This window comes from Manis javanica, chromosome 7, assembly GCF_040802235.1.
Source record: "Manis javanica isolate MJ-LG chromosome 7, MJ_LKY, whole genome shotgun sequence".
In the NCBI taxonomy this organism is placed as follows: Eukaryota; Metazoa; Chordata; class Mammalia; order Pholidota; family Manidae; genus Manis; species Manis javanica.
The window spans coordinates 92,567,642-92,584,984 of record NC_133162.1 but is presented as its reverse complement, the minus strand read 5'-3'; positions in this window follow the sequence as shown (position 1 = coordinate 92,584,984).

Here is a 17,343-nt window from a genome sequence, read left to right as displayed (position 1 = left end):
CACAGGCACGGAAAACACTTGGCAAGCACAGTCTCTGCAGCCACTCCAACACCTTGAATGATTTCTGTAATGAGGCGTCCTGCACTGCTCTCTTTCTCCCACGTTACCTGAATCCAGTGCCGACTTGCCTCTGCTGCTCTCATTTCACAGCATCTTCTCCACCTTCCCGTGTGCCTAGTGCCAAATTCGTCCTAGTCGAAGTCTGCCAGGTAGAGGGCGAACAGAGAGGACAGCCTTCTACTGGAATGTTTACTTAGATTTCCGTATCACAGAGGAGGAGGTTGCACGCAAGGGGTAGCAGCGTGGTCTTCTCTCAACGAGGGTCTCCTCAGTGACCTGTGGAATGCGTCCCAAGCAGTGTCTGGCGTAAGGCCCTCCCGCAGCAGTTCCTGACACTTGACTACAAAGACATCTTCAGGGCACTTCGAATACTCACCGGGACGAGGCAGCTCCGTGCTTCCTCTACCATCACGGTCAGTATACGATGCCCTCTCGCAGGACTACAAACCTATGGAGAAAACAAGCCCAGCACGAGAGGCTTTCTTCAGGGTGCTTGAATGCGCAAGTCTCAGGACTGCCAGTAAGCATTTAGCCTGAGAAACCCAGCAAAGGGTCGGTTTCTCCCCGCAGATCGCAGAGGTATGCTGCCCATGGTTAGTTCAGGTGGACAGACCTCCGGCCCCGAGCAGAGCTCTGTGCTCATGAACGGATGACCAGCTTGTAAGGAGCCCCGAAAGCAACTGCCCCCACATACAGCTCACGTCCTATTCACGGCGCACGCATCTCTTGGACGTCAAGCGCATTCACAGAGGACACGCCGCACACCTAGGTTTTTGCCATCCCGCTCTGCGTGAGGGAGCAGAAAGCAACCGAAAGGCTTAGGTCGTGAAGTTAGAGCTTGTGTACCCCGGAGAAGTTTCCGTTGCAGGTCTAAGTTCACCTTCACTAGCCCTAAAGAGCAGCGTACCTGACAGAGGCTCCCGGTGCTGCCTGCTTCAGGCCCTTCGAGCAGAACGCCCAGCCGTCCTGCTTCCAACGCTGTGCCGAAAGCAACTCGCTCTGCTTCCTCCCCTGAGGCTGGGCTGAAGACCTCTTCACACTCTCCCTGTGTCGGGGAGTACAAGTATATATAAGCAGCTCACCTTGCCACAGCAGTGTGTAGCTGTCAATCTGGATTTGTCTGAGCAGCAAGTCACTGGGGCTGAAACAGCCTCGGAGCCTCCTCTGCAGGACCGCACCTCCGAGGCTATAGGGCCCAACCGCAGCAAGCCTGCGGAGAGGCTTCACACACACCTCTTGCCGGCCGTGTTGCTTGGGGCCTGAAGGCCAGTGCGTGCACCTGGTTCTCAGAGCTTGGGCTCTGAATCACGGGAGGCCGACTTATATAGGGCACCACCGCCCCGACCCACGCTCCGCACAGCCCCACATCCACGGTCTACCTGCACCTCTCGGAGGCAGCCGGGCAGGAGCAGAGATAAAGCGCCTTTTCGCACTGCCACGCGGAATTCATGGTATGCAAGCGTTTCTCTCGTCAGCCAGGCAGCCTCACCGAGGCCTTACGGCTCAGTGGCTACACAAGCGAGCAGCTGACGCTCAGCAGGAGGGAGCCGTACACTGCAGACTTCATTCGAGGCGCTTAGAGGGCAGACGCACAGCACAGCACAGGCACGGAAAACACTAGGCAAGCTCAGTCTCCGCATCCACTCCGACACCTTGAATGATTCCTGTAATGAGGCGTCCTGCACTGCTCTCTTTCTCCCACGTTACCTGAATCCAGTGTCGACTTGCCTCTGCTCTCTCATTTCACAGCATCTTCTTCTACACCTTCCCGTGTGCCTAGTGCCAAATTCGTCCTAGTCGAAGTCTGCCAGGTAGAGGGCGAACAGAGAGGACAGCCTTCTACTGGAATGTTTACTTAGATCTCCGTATCACAGAGGAGGAGTTTGCACGCAAGGGGTAGCAGCGTGGTCCTCTCTCAACGAGGGTCTCCTCAGTGACCAATGGAATGCATCCCAAGCAGTGTCTGGCGTAAGGCCCTCCCGCAGCAGTTCCTGAGTCTTGACTGCAAAGGCATATTCAGGGCACTTCGATTACTCACCGGGACGAGGCACCTCCGTGCGTCCTCTTCCATCACCCTCAGTATACGATGCCCTCCCGCAGGACTACAAACCTATGGAGAAAACAAGCCCAGCACGAGAGGCTTTCTTCAGTGTGCCTGAATGCGCAAGTCTCAGGACTGCCCGTAAGTATTTAGCCTGAGAATTCCAGCAAAGCTTGGGTTTCTCCCCGCACATCGCAGAGGTATGCTGCCCATGGTTAGTTCAGGTGGACAGACCTCCGGCCCCGAGCAGAGCTCTGTGCTCATGAACGGATGATCAGCTTGTAAGGAGCCCCGAAAGCATCTGCCCCCACATACAGCTGCACGTCCTATTCACCGCGCACGCATCTCTTGGACGTCAAGCGCATTCACAGAGGACACCCCGCACACCTAGGTTTTTGCCATCCCGCTCTGCGTGAGGGAGCAGAAAGCAACCGAAAGGCTTAGGTCGTGAAGTTAGAGCTTGTGTACCGCGGAGCAGTTTCCGTTGCAGGTCTGAGTTCACCTTCACTAGCCCTAAAGAGCAGCGTACCTGACAGAGGCTCCCGGTGCTGCCTGCTTCAGGCCCGTCGAGCAGAACGCCCAGCCGTCCTGCTTCCAACGCTGTGCCAAAAGCAACTCGCTCTGCTTCCTCCCCTGAGGCTGGGCGGATGACCTCTTCACAGTATCCCTGTGTCCGGGAGTACAAGTATATATAAGAAGCTCACCTTGCCACAGCAGTGTTTAGCTGTCAATCTGGATTAGTCTGAGCAGAAAGTCACTGGGACTGAGACAGCCTCGGAGACTCCTCTGCAGGACCGCACCTCCGAGGCTTTAGGGCCCAACCGCAACAAGCCTGCGGAGACGCTTCACACACACCTCTTGCCGGCCGTGTTGCTTGGAGCCTGAAGGCCAGTGCGTTCACCTGGTTCTCAGAGCTTGGGCTCTGAGGCACGGGAGGCCCACTTATATAGGGCACCACCGCCCCGCCCCACGCTCCGCCCCGCCCCACATCCACGGACTACCTGCACCTCTCGGAGGCAGCCGGGCAGGAGCAGAGAGAAAGCGCCGTTTCACACTGCCATGCGGAATTCATGGTATGCAAGCGTTTCTCTCGTCAGCCAGGCTGCCTCACCGAGGCCTTACGGCTCAGTGGCTACACAAGCGAGCAGCTGACGCTCAGCAGGAGGGAGCCGTACACTGCAGACTTCATTCGAGGCGCTTAGAGGGCAGACGCACAGCACAGGCACGGAAAACACTTGGCAAGCACAGTCTCTGCAGCCACTCCAACACCTTGAATGATTTCTGTAATGAGGCGTCCTGCACTGCTCTCTTTCTCCCACGTTACCTGAATCCAGTGCCGACTTGCCTCTGCTGCTCTCATTTCACAGCATCTTCTACACCTTCCCGTGTGCCTAGTGCCAAATTCGTCCTAGTCGAAGTCTGCCAGGTAGAGGGCGAACAGAGAGGACAGCCTTCTACTGGAATGTTTACTTAGATTTCCGTATCACAGAGGAGGAGGTTGCACGCAAGGGGTAGCAGCGTGGTCTTCTCTCAACGAGGGTCTCCTCAGTGACCTGTGGAATGCGTCCCAAGCAGTGTCTGGCGTAAGGCCCTCCCGCAGCAGTTCCTGACACTTGACTACAAAGACATCTTCAGGGCACTTCGAATACTCACCGGGACGAGGCAGCTCCGTGCTTCCTCTACCATCACGGTCAGTATACGATGCCCTCTCGCAGGACTACAAACCTATGGAGAAAACAAGCCCAGCACGAGAGGCTTTCTTCAGGGTGCTTGAATGCGCAAGTCTCAGGACTGCCAGTAAGCATTTAGCCTGAGAAACCCAGCAAAGGGTCGGTTTCTCCCCGCAGCACGCAGAAGGATGCTGCCCATGGTTTGTTCAGGTGGACAGACCTCCGGCCCCGAGCAGAGCTCTGTGCTCATGAACGGATGACCAGCTTGTAAGGAGCCCCGAAAGCAACTGCCCCCACATACAGCTCACGTCCTATTCACGGCGCACGCATCTCTTGGACGTCAAGCGCATTCACAGAGGACACGCCGCACACCTAGGTTTTTGCCATCCCGCTCTGCGTGAGGGAGCAGAAAGCAACCGAAAGGCTTAGGTCGTGAAGTTAGAGCTTGTGTACCCCGGAGAAGTTTCCGTTGCAGGTCTAAGTTCACCTTCACTAGCCCTAAAGAGCAGCGTACCTGACAGAGGCTCCCGGTGCTGCCTGCTTCAGGCCCTTCGAGCAGAACGCCCAGCCGTCCTGCTTCCAACGCTGTGCCGAAAGCAACTCGCTCTGCTTCCTCCCCTGAGGCTGGGCTGAAGACCTCTTCACACTCTCCCTGTGTCGGGGAGTACAAGTATATATAAGCAGCTCACCTTGCCACAGCAGTGTGTAGCTGTCAATCTGGATTTGTCTGAGCAGCAAGTCACTGGGGCTGAAACAGCCTCGGAGCCTCCTCTGCAGGACCGCACCTCCGAGGCTATAGGGCCCAACCGCAGCAAGCCTGCGGAGAGGCTTCACACACACCTCTTGCCGGCCGTGTTGCTTGGGGCCTGAAGGCCAGTGCGTGCACCTGGTTCTCAGAGCTTGGGCTCTGAATCACGGGAGGCCGACTTATATAGGGCACCACCGCCCCGACCCACGCTCCGCACAGCCCCACATCCACGGTCTACCTGCACCTCTCGGAGGCAGCCGGGCAGGAGCAGAGATAAAGCGCCTTTTCGCACTGCCACGCGGAATTCATGGTATGCAAGCGTTTCTCTCGTCAGCCAGGCAGCCTCACCGAGGCCTTACGGCTCAGTGGCTACACAAGCGAGCAGCTGACGCTCAGCAGGAGGGAGCCGTACACTGCAGACTTCATTCGAGGCGCTTAGAGGGCAGACGCACAGCACAGCACAGGCACGGAAAACACTAGGCAAGCTCAGTCTCCGCATCCACTCCGACACCTTGAATGATTCCTGTAATGAGGCGTCCTGCACTGCTCTCTTTCTCCCACGTTACCTGAATCCAGTGTCGACTTGCCTCTGCTCTCTCATTTCACAGCATCTTCTTCTACACCTTCCCGTGTGCCTAGTGCCAAATTCGTCCTAGTCGAAGTCTGCCAGGTAGAGGGCGAACAGAGAGGACAGCCTTCTACTGGAATGTTTACTTAGATCTCCGTATCACAGAGGAGGAGTTTGCACGCAAGGGGTAGCAGCGTGGTCCTCTCTCAACGAGGGTCTCCTCAGTGACCAATGGAATGCATCCCAAGCAGTGTCTGGCGTAAGGCCCTCCCGCAGCAGTTCCTGAGTCTTGACTGCAAAGGCATATTCAGGGCACTTCGATTACTCACCGGGACGAGGCACCTCCGTGCGTCCTCTTCCATCACCCTCAGTATACGATGCCCTCCCGCAGGACTACAAACCTATGGAGAAAACAAGCCCAGCACGAGAGGCTTTCTTCAGTGTGCCTGAATGCGCAAGTCTCAGGACTGCCCGTAAGTATTTAGCCTGAGAATTCCAGCAAAGCTTGGGTTTCTCCCCGCACATCGCAGAGGTATGCTGCCCATGGTTAGTTCAGGTGGACAGACCTCCGGCCCCGAGCAGAGCTCTGTGCTCATGAACGGATGATCAGCTTGTAAGGAGCCCCGAAAGCATCTGCCCCCACATACAGCTGCACGTCCTATTCACCGCGCACGCATCTCTTGGACGTCAAGCGCATTCACAGAGGACACCCCGCACACCTAGGTTTTTGCCATCCCGCTCTGCGTGAGGGAGCAGAAAGCAACCGAAAGGCTTAGGTCGTGAAGTTAGAGCTTGTGTACCGCGGAGCAGTTTCCGTTGCAGGTCTGAGTTCACCTTCACTAGCCCTAAAGAGCAGCGTACCTGACAGAGGCTCCCGGTGCTGCCTGCTTCAGGCCCGTCGAGCAGAACGCCCAGCCGTCCTGCTTCCAACGCTGTGCCAAAAGCAACTCGCTCTGCTTCCTCCCCTGAGGCTGGGCGGATGACCTCTTCACAGTATCCCTGTGTCCGGGAGTACAAGTATATATAAGAAGCTCACCTTGCCACAGCAGTGTTTAGCTGTCAATCTGGATTAGTCTGAGCAGAAAGTCACTGGGACTGAGACAGCCTCGGAGACTCCTCTGCAGGACCGCACCTCCGAGGCTTTAGGGCCCAACCGCAACAAGCCTGCGGAGACGCTTCACACACACCTCTTGCCGGCCGTGTTGCTTGGAGCCTGAAGGCCAGTGCGTTCACCTGGTTCTCAGAGCTTGGGCTCTGAGGCACGGGAGGCCCACTTATATAGGGCACCACCGCCCCGCCCCACGCTCCGCCCCGCCCCACATCCACGGACTACCTGCACCTCTCGGAGGCAGCCGGGCAGGAGCAGAGAGAAAGCGCCGTTTCACACTGCCATGCGGAATTCATGGTATGCAAGCGTTTCTCTCGTCAGCCAGGCTGCCTCACCGAGGCCTTACGGCTCAGTGGCTACACAAGCGAGCAGCTGACGCTCAGCAGGAGGGAGCCGTACACTGCAGACTTCATTCGAGGCGCTTAGAGGGCAGACGCACAGCACAGGCACGGAAAACACTTGGCAAGCACAGTCTCTGCAGCCACTCCAACACCTTGAATGATTTCTGTAATGAGGCGTCCTGCACTGCTCTCTTTCTCCCACGTTACCTGAATCCAGTGCCGACTTGCCTCTGCTGCTCTCATTTCACAGCATCTTCTACACCTTCCCGTGTGCCTAGTGCCAAATTCGTCCTAGTCGAAGTCTGCCAGGTAGAGGGCGAACAGAGAGGACAGCCTTCTACTGGAATGTTTACTTAGATTTCCGTATCACAGAGGAGGAGGTTGCACGCAAGGGGTAGCAGCGTGGTCTTCTCTCAACGAGGGTCTCCTCAGTGACCTGTGGAATGCGTCCCAAGCAGTGTCTGGCGTAAGGCCCTCCCGCAGCAGTTCCTGACACTTGACTACAAAGACATCTTCAGGGCACTTCGAATACTCACCGGGACGAGGCAGCTCCGTGCTTCCTCTACCATCACGGTCAGTATACGATGCCCTCTCGCAGGACTACAAACCTATGGAGAAAACAAGCCCAGCACGAGAGGCTTTCTTCAGGGTGCTTGAATGCGCAAGTCTCAGGACTGCCAGTAAGCATTTAGCCTGAGAAACCCAGCAAAGGGACGGTTTCTCCCCGCAGATCGCAGAGGTATGGTGCCCATGGTTAGTTCAGGTGGACAGACCTCCGGCCCCGAGCAGAGCTCTGTGCTCATGAACGGATGACCAGCTTGTAAGGAGCCCCGAAAGCAACTGCCCCCACATACAGCTCACGTCCTATTCACGACGCACGGATCTCTTGGACGTCAAGCGCATTCACAGAGGACACGCCGCACACCTAGGTTTTTGCCATCCCGCTCTGCGTGAGGGAGCAGAAAGCAACCGAAAGGCTTAGGTCGTGAAGTTAGAGCTTGTGTACCCCGGAGAAGTTTCCGTTGCAGGTCTAAGTTCACCTTCACTAGCCCTAAAGAGCAGCGTACCTGACAGAGGCTCCCGGTGCTGCCTGCTTCAGGCCCTTCGAGCAGAACGCCCAGCCGTCCTGCTTCCAACGCTGTGCCGAAAGCAACTCGCTCTGCTTCCTCCCCTGAGGCTGGGCTGAAGACCTCTTCACACTCTCCCTGTGTCGGGGAGTACAAGTATATATAAGCAGCTCACCTTGCCACAGCAGTGTGTAGCTGTCAATCTGGATTTGTCTGAGCAGCAAGTCACTGGGGCTGAAACAGCCTCGGAGCCTCCTCTGCAGGACCGCACCTCCGAGGCTATAGGGCCCAACCGCAGCAAGCCTGCGGAGAGGCTTCACACACACCTCTTGCCGGCCGTGTTGCTTGGGGCCTGAAGGCCAGTGCGTGCACCTGGTTCTCAGACCTTGGGCTCTGAATCACGGGAGGCCGACTTATATAGGGCACCACCGCCCCGACCCACGCTCCGCACAGCCCCACATCCACGGTCTACCTGCACCTCTCGGAGGCAGCCGGGCAGGAGCAGAGATAAAGCGCCTTTTCGCACTGCCACGCGGAATTCATGGTATGCAAGCGTTTCTCTCGTCAGCCAGGCAGCCTCACCGAGGCCTTACGGCTCAGTGGCTACACAAGCGAGCAGCTGACGCTCAGCAGGAGGGAGCCGTACACTGCAGACTTCATTCGAGGCGCTTAGAGGGCAGACGCACAGCACAGCACAGGCACGGAAAACACTAGGCAAGCTCAGTCTCCGCATCCACTCCGACACCTTGAATGATTCCTGTAATGAGGCGTCCTGCACTGCTCTCTTTCTCCCACGTTACCTGAATCCAGTGTCGACTTGCCTCTGCTCTCTCATTTCACAGCATCTTCTTCTACACCTTCCCGTGTGCCTAGTGCCAAATTCGTCCTAGTCGAAGTCTGCCAGGTAGAGGGCGAACAGAGAGGACAGCCTTCTACTGGAATGTTTACTTAGATCTCCGTATCACAGAGGAGGAGTTTGCACGCAAGGGGTAGCAGCGTGGTCCTCTCTCAACGAGGGTCTCCTCAGTGACCAATGGAATGCATCCCAAGCAGTGTCTGGCGTAAGGCCCTCCCGCAGCAGTTCCTGAGTCTTGACTGCAAAGGCATATTCAGGGCACTTCGATTACTCACCGGGACGAGGCACCTCCGTGCGTCCTCTTCCATCACCCTCAGTATACGATGCCCTCCCGCAGGACTACAAACCTATGGAGAAAACAAGCCCAGCACGAGAGGCTTTCTTCAGTGTGCCTGAATGCGCAAGTCTCAGGACTGCCCGTAAGTATTTAGCCTGAGAATTCCAGCAAAGCTTGGGTTTCTCCCCGCACATCGCAGAGGTATGCTGCCCATGGTTAGTTCAGGTGGACAGACCTCCGGCCCCGAGCAGAGCTCTGTGCTCATGAACGGATGATCAGCTTGTAAGGAGCCCCGAAAGCATCTGCCCCCACATACAGCTGCACGTCCTATTCACCGCGCACGCATCTCTTGGACGTCAAGCGCATTCACAGAGGACACCCCGCACACCTAGGTTTTTGCCATCCCGCTCTGCGTGAGGGAGCAGAAAGCAACCGAAAGGCTTAGGTCGTGAAGTTAGAGCTTGTGTACCGCGGAGCAGTTTCCGTTGCAGGTCTGAGTTCACCTTCACTAGCCCTAAAGAGCAGCGTACCTGACAGAGGCTCCCGGTGCTGCCTGCTTCAGGCCCGTCGAGCAGAACGCCCAGCCGTCCTGCTTCCAACGCTGTGCCAAAAGCAACTCGCTCTGCTTCCTCCCCTGAGGCTGGGCGGATGACCTCTTCACAGTATCCCTGTGTCCGGGAGTACAAGTATATATAAGAAGCTCACCTTGCCACAGCAGTGTTTAGCTGTCAATCTGGATTAGTCTGAGCAGAAAGTCACTGGGACTGAGACAGCCTCGGAGACTCCTCTGCAGGACCGCACCTCCGAGGCTTTAGGGCCCAACCGCAACAAGCCTGCGGAGACGCTTCACACACACCTCTTGCCGGCCGTGTTGCTTGGAGCCTGAAGGCCAGTGCGTTCACCTGGTTCTCAGAGCTTGGGCTCTGAGGCACGGGAGGCCCACTTATATAGGGCACCACCGCCCCGCCCCACGCTCCGCCCCGCCCCACATCCACGGACTACCTGCACCTCTCGGAGGCAGCCGGGCAGGAGCAGAGAGAAAGCGCCGTTTCACACTGCCATGCGGAATTCATGGTATGCAAGCGTTTCTCTCGTCAGCCAGGCTGCCTCACCGAGGCCTTACGGCTCAGTGGCTACACAAGCGAGCAGCTGACGCTCAGCAGGAGGGAGCCGTACACTGCAGACTTCATTCGAGGCGCTTAGAGGGCAGACGCACAGCACAGGCACGGAAAACACTTGGCAAGCACAGTCTCTGCAGCCACTCCAACACCTTGAATGATTTCTGTAATGAGGCGTCCTGCACTGCTCTCTTTCTCCCACGTTACCTGAATCCAGTGCCGACTTGCCTCTGCTGCTCTCATTTCACAGCATCTTCTCCACCTTCCCGTGTGCCTAGTGCCAAATTCGTCCTAGTCGAAGTCTGCCAGGTAGAGGGGCAACAGAGAGGACAGCCTTCTACTGGAATGTTTACTTAGATTTCCGTATCACAGAGGAGGAGGTTGCACGCAAGGGGTAGCAGCGTGGTCTTCTCTCAACGAGGGTCTCCTCAGTGACCTGTGGAATGCGTCCCAAGCAGTGTCTGGCGTAAGGCCCTCCCGCAGCAGTTCCTGACACTTGACTACAAAGACATCTTCAGGGCACTTCGAATACTCACCGGGACGAGGCAGCTCCGTGCTTCCTCTACCATCACGGTCAGTATACGATGCCCTCTCGCAGGACTACAAACCTATGGAGAAAACAAGCCCAGCACGAGAGGCTTTCTTCAGGGTGCTTGAATGCGCAAGTCTCAGGACTGCCAGTAAGCATTTAGCCTGAGAAACCCAGCAAAGGGTCGGTTTCTCCCCGCAGATCGCAGAGGTATGCTGCCCATGGTTAGTTCAGGTGGACAGACCTCCGGCCCCGAGCAGAGCTCTGTGCTCATGAACGGATGACCAGCTTGTAAGGAGCCCCGAAAGCAACTGCCCCCACATACAGCTCACGTCCTATTCACGGCGCACGCATCTCTTGGACGTCAAGCGCATTCACAGAGGACACGCCGCACACCTAGGTTTTTGCCATCCCGCTCTGCGTGAGGGAGCAGAAAGCAACCGAAAGGCTTAGGTCGTGAAGTTAGAGCTTGTGTACCCCGGAGAAGTTTCCGTTGCAGGTCTAAGTTCACCTTCACTAGCCCTAAAGAGCAGCGTACCTGACAGAGGCTCCCGGTGCTGCCTGCTTCAGGCCCTTCGAGCAGAACGCCCAGCCGTCCTGCTTCCAACGCTGTGCCGAAAGCAACTCGCTCTGCTTCCTCCCCTGAGGCTGGGCTGAAGACCTCTTCACACTCTCCCTGTGTCGGGGAGTACAAGTATATATAAGCAGCTCACCTTGCCACAGCAGTGTGTAGCTGTCAATCTGGATTTGTCTGAGCAGCAAGTCACTGGGGCTGAAACAGCCTCGGAGCCTCCTCTGCAGGACCGCACCTCCGAGGCTATAGGGCCCAACCGCAGCAAGCCTGCGGAGAGGCTTCACACACACCTCTTGCCGGCCGTGTTGCTTGGGGCCTGAAGGCCAGTGCGTGCACCTGGTTCTCAGAGCTTGGGCTCTGAATCACGGGAGGCCGACTTATATAGGGCACCACCGCCCCGACCCACGCTCCGCACAGCCCCACATCCACGGTCTACCTGCACCTCTCGGAGGCAGCCGGGCAGGAGCAGAGATAAAGCGCCTTTTCGCACTGCCACGCGGAATTCATGGTATGCAAGCGTTTCTCTCGTCAGCCAGGCAGCCTCACCGAGGCCTTACGGCTCAGTGGCTACACAAGCGAGCAGCTGACGCTCAGCAGGAGGGAGCCGTACACTGCAGACTTCATTCGAGGCGCTTAGAGGGCAGACGCACAGCACAGCACAGGCACGGAAAACACTAGGCAAGCTCAGTCTCCGCATCCACTCCGACACCTTGAATGATTCCTGTAATGAGGCGTCCTGCACTGCTCTCTTTCTCCCACGTTACCTGAATCCAGTGTCGACTTGCCTCTGCTCTCTCATTTCACAGCATCTTCTTCTACACCTTCCCGTGTGCCTAGTGCCAAATTCGTCCTAGTCGAAGTCTGCCAGGTAGAGGGCGAACAGAGAGGACAGCCTTCTACTGGAATGTTTACTTAGATCTCCGTATCACAGAGGAGGAGTTTGCACGCAAGGGGTAGCAGCGTGGTCCTCTCTCAACGAGGGTCTCCTCAGTGACCAATGGAATGCATCCCAAGCAGTGTCTGGCGTAAGGCCCTCCCGCAGCAGTTCCTGAGTCTTGACTGCAAAGGCATATTCAGGGCACTTCGATTACTCACCGGGACGAGGCACCTCCGTGCGTCCTCTTCCATCACCCTCAGTATACGATGCCCCTCCCGCAGGACTACAAACCTATGGAGAAAACAAGCCCAGCACGAGAGGCTTTCTTCAGTGTGCCTGAATGCGCAAGTCTCAGGACTGCCCGTAAGTATTTAGCCTGAGAATTCCAGCAAAGCTTGGGTTTCTCCCCGCACATCGCAGAGGTATGCTGCCCATGGTTAGTTCAGGTGGACAGACCTCCGGCCCCGAGCAGAGCTCTGTGCTCATGAACGGATGACCAGCTTGTAAGGAGCCCCGAAAGCATCTGCCCCCACATACAGCTGCACGTCCTATTCACCGCGCACGCATCTCTTGGACGTCAAGCGCATTCACAGAGGACACCCCGCACACCTAGGTTTTTGCCATCCCGCTCTGCGTGAGGGAGCAGAAAGCAACCGAAAGGCTTAGGTCGTGAAGTTAGAGCTTGTGTACCGCGGAGCAGTTTCCGTTGCAGGTCTGAGTTCACCTTCACTAGCCCTAAAGAGCAGCGTACCTGACAGAGGCTCCCGGTGCTGCCTGCTTCAGGCCCGTCGAGCAGAACGCCCAGCCGTCCTGCTTCCAACGCTGTGCCAAAAGCAACTCGCTCTGCTTCCTCCCCTGAGGCTGGGCGGATGACCTCTTCACAGTATCCCTGTGTCCGGGAGTACAAGTATATATAAGAAGCTCACCTTGCCACAGCAGTGTTTAGCTGTCAATCTGGATTAGTCTGAGCAGAAAGTCACTGGGACTGAGACAGCCTCGGAGACTCCTCTGCAGGACCGCACCTCCGAGGCTTTAGGGCCCAACCGCAACAAGCCTGCGGAGACGCTTCACACACACCTCTTGCCGGCCGTGTTGCTTGGAGCCTGAAGGCCAGTGCGTTCACCTGGTTCTCAGAGCTTGGGCTCTGAGGCACGGGAGGCCCACTTATATATGGGCACCACCGCCCCGCCCCACGCTCCGCCCCGCCCCACATCCACGGACTACCTGCACCTCTCGGAGGCAGCCGGGCAGGAGCAGAGAGAAAGCGCCGTTTCACACTGCCATGCGGAATTCATGGTATGCAAGCGTTTCTCTCGTCAGCCAGGCTGCCTCACCGAGGCCTTACGGCTCAGTGGCTACACAAGCGAGCAGCTGACGCTCAGCAGGAGGGAGCCGTACACTGCAGACTTCATTCGAGGCGCTTAGAGGGCAGACGCACAGCACAGGCACGGAAAACACTTGGCAAGCACAGTCTCTGCAGCCACTCCAACACCTTGAATGATTTCTGTAATGAGGCGTCCTGCACTGCTCTCTTTCTCCCACGTTACCTGAATCCAGTGCCGACTTGCCTCTGCTGCTCTCATTTCACAGCATCTTCTCCACCTTCCCGTGTGCCTAGTGCCAAATTCGTCCGAGTCGAAGTCTGCCAGGTAGAGGGCGAACAGAGAGGACAGCCTTCTACTGGAATGTTTACTTAGATTTCCGTATCACAGAGGAGGAGGTTGCACGCAAGGGGTAGCAGCGTGGTCTTCTCTCAACGAGGGTCTCCTCAGTGACCTGTGGAATGCGTCCCAAGCAGTGTCTGGCGTAAGGCCCTCCCGCAGCAGTTCCTGACACTTGACTACAAAGACATCTTCAGGGCACTTCGAATACTCACCGGGACGAGGCAGCTCCGTGCTTCCTCTACCATCACGGTCAGTATACGATGCCCTCTCGCAGGACTACAAACCTATGGAGAAAACAAGCCCAGCACGAGAGGCTTTCTTCAGGGTGCTTGAATGCGCAAGTCTCAGGACTGCCAGTAAGCATTTAGCCTGAGAAACCCAGCAAAGGGTCGGTTTCTCCCCGCAGATCGCAGAGGTATGCTGCCCATGGTTAGTTCAGGTGGACAGACCTCCGGCCCCGAGCAGAGCTCTGTGCTCATGAACGGATGATCAGCTTGTAAGGAGCCCCGAAAGCAACTGCCCCCACATACAGCTCACGTCCTATTCACGGCGCACGCATCTCTTGGACGTCAAGCGCATTCACAGAGGACACGGCGCACACCTAGGTTTTTGCCATCCCGCTCTGCGTGAGGGAGCAGAAAGCAACCGAAAGGCTTAGGTCGTGAAGTTAGAGCTTGTGTACCCCGGAGAAGTTTCCGTTGCAGGTCTAAGTTCACCTTCACTAGCCCTAAAGAGCAGCGTACCTGACAGAGGCTCCCGGTGCTGCCTGCTTCAGGCCCTTCGAGCAGAACGCCCAGCCGTCCTGCTTCCAACGCTGTGCCGAAAGCAACTCGCTCTGCTTCCTCCCCTGAGGCTGGGCTGAAGACCTCTTCACACTCTCCCTGTGTCGGGGAGTACAAGTATATATAAGCAGCTCACCTTGCCACAGCAGTGTGTAGCTGTCAATCTGGATTTGTCTGAGCAGCAAGTCACTGGGGCTGAAACAGCCTCGGAGCCTCCTCTGCAGGACCGCACCTCCGAGGCTATAGGGCCCAACCGCAGCAAGCCTGCGGAGAGGCTTCACACACACCTCTTGCCGGCCGTGTTGCTTGGGGCCTGAAGGCCAGTGCGTGCACCTGGTTCTCAGAGCTTGGGCTCTGAATCACGGGAGGCCGACTTATATAGGGCACCACCGCCCCGACCCACGCTCCGCACAGCCCCACATCCACGGTCTACCTGCACCTCTCGGAGGCAGCCGGGCAGGAGCAGAGATAAAGCGCCTTTTCGCACTGCCACGCGGAATTCATGGTATGCAAGCGTTTCTCTCGTCAGCCAGGCAGCCTCACCGAGGCCTTACGGCTCAGTGGCTACACAAGCGAGCAGCTGACGCTCAGCAGGAGGGAGCCGTACACTGCAGACTTCATTCGAGGCGCTTAGAGGGCAGACGCACAGCACAGCACAGGCACGGAAAACACTAGGCAAGCTCAGTCTCCGCATCCACTCCGACACCTTGAATGATTCCTGTAATGAGGCGTCCTGCACTGCTCTCTTTCTCCCACGTTACCTGAATCCAGTGTCGACTTGCCTCTGCTCTCTCATTTCACAGCATCTTCTTCTACACCTTCCCGTGTGCCTAGTGCCAAATTCGTCCTAGTCGAAGTCTGCCAGGTAGAGGGCGAACAGAGAGGACAGCCTTCTACTGGAATGTTTACTTAGATCTCCGTATCACAGAGGAGGAGTTTGCACGCAAGGGGTAGCAGCGTGGTCCTCTCTCAACGAGGGTCTCCTCAGTGACCAATGGAATGCATCCCAAGCAGTGTCTGGCGTAAGGCCCTCCCGCAGCAGTTCCTGAGTCTTGACTGCAAAGGCATATTCAGGGCACTTCGATTACTCACCGGGACGAGGCACCTCCGTGCGTCCTCTTCCATCACCCTCAGTATACGATGCCCTCCCGCAGGACTACAAACCTATGGAGAAAACAAGCCCAGCACGAGAGGCTTTCTTCAGTGTGCCTGAATGCGCAAGTCTCAGGACTGCCCGTAAGTATTTAGCCTGAGAATTCCAGCAAAGCTTGGGTTTCTCCCCGCACATCGCAGAGGTATGCTGCCCATGGTTAGTTCAGGTGGACAGACCTCCGGCCCCGAGCAGAGCTCTGTGCTCATGAACGGATGATCAGCTTGTAAGGAGCCCCGAAAGCATCTGCCCCCACATACAGCTGCACGTCCTATTCACCGCGCACGCATCTCTTGGACGTCAAGCGCATTCACAGAGGACACCCCGCACACCTAGGTTTTTGCCATCCCGCTCTGCGTGAGGGAGCAGAAAGCAACCGAAAGGCTTAGGTCGTGAAGTTAGAGCTTGTGTACCGCGGAGCAGTTTCCGTTGCAGGTCTGAGTTCACCTTCACTAGCCCTAAAGAGCAGCGTACCTGACAGAGGCTCCCGGTGCTGCCTGCTTCAGGCCCGTCGAGCAGAACGCCCAGCCGTCCTGCTTCCAACGCTGTGCCAAAAGCAACTCGCTCTGCTTCCTCCCCTGAGGCTGGGCGGATGACCTCTTCACAGTATCCCTGTGTCCGGGAGTACAAGTATATATAAGAAGCTCACCTTGCCACAGCAGTGTTTAGCTGTCAATCTGGATTAGTCTGAGCAGAAAGTCACTGGGACTGAGACAGCCTCGGAGACTCCTCTGCAGGACCGCACCTCCGAGGCTTTAGGGCCCAACCGCAACAAGCCTGCGGAGACGCTTCACACACACCTCTTGCCGGCCGTGTTGCTTGGAGCCTGAAGGCCAGTGCGTTCACCTGGTTCTCAGAGCTTGGGCTCTGAGGCACGGGAGGCCCACTTATATAGGGCACCACCGCCCCGCCCCACGCTCCGCCCCGCCCCACATCCACGGACTACCTGCACCTCTCGGAGGCAGCCGGGCAGGAGCAGAGAGAAAGCGCCGTTTCACACTGCCATGCGGAATTCATGGTATGCAAGCGTTTCTCTCGTCAGCCAGGCTGCCTCACCGAGGCCTTACGGCTCAGTGGCTACACAAGCGAGCAGCTGACGCTCAGCAGGAGGGAGCCGTACACTGCAGACTTCATTCGAGGCGCTTAGAGGGCAGACGCACAGCACAGGCACGGAAAACACTTGGCAAGCACAGTCTCTGCAGCCACTCCAACACCTTGAATGATTTCTGTAATGAGGCGTCCTGCACTGCTCTCTTTCTCCCACGTTACCTGAATCCAGTGCCGACTTGCCTCTGCTGCTCTCATTTCACAGCATCTTCTCCACCTTCCCGTGTGCCTAGTGCCAAATTCGTCCGAGTCGAAGTCTGCCAGGTAGAGGGCGAACAGAGAGGACAGCCTTCTACTGGAATGTTTACTTAGATTTCCGTATCACAGAGGAGGAGGTTGCACGCAAGGGGTAGCAGCGTGGTCTTCTCTCAACGAGGGTCTCCTCAGTGACCTGTGGAATGCGTCCCAAGCAGTGTCTGGCGTAAGGCCCTCCCGCAGCAGTTCCTGACACTTGACTACAAAGACATCTTCAGGGCACTTCGAATACTCACCGGGACGAGGCAGCTCCGTGCTTCCTCTACCATCACGGTCAGTATACGATGCCCTCTCGCAGGACTACAAACCTATGGAGAAAACAAGCCCAGCACGAGAGGCTTTCTTCAGGGTGCTTGAATGCGCAAGTCTCAGGACTGCCAGTAAGCATTTAGCCTGAGAAACCCAGCAAAGGGTCGGTTTCTCCCCGCAGATCGCAGAGGTATGCTGCCCATGGTTAGTTCAGGTGGACAGACCTCCGGCCCCGAGCAGAGCTCTGTGCTCATGAACGGATGACCAGCTTGTAAGGAGCCCCGAAAGCAACTGCCCCCACA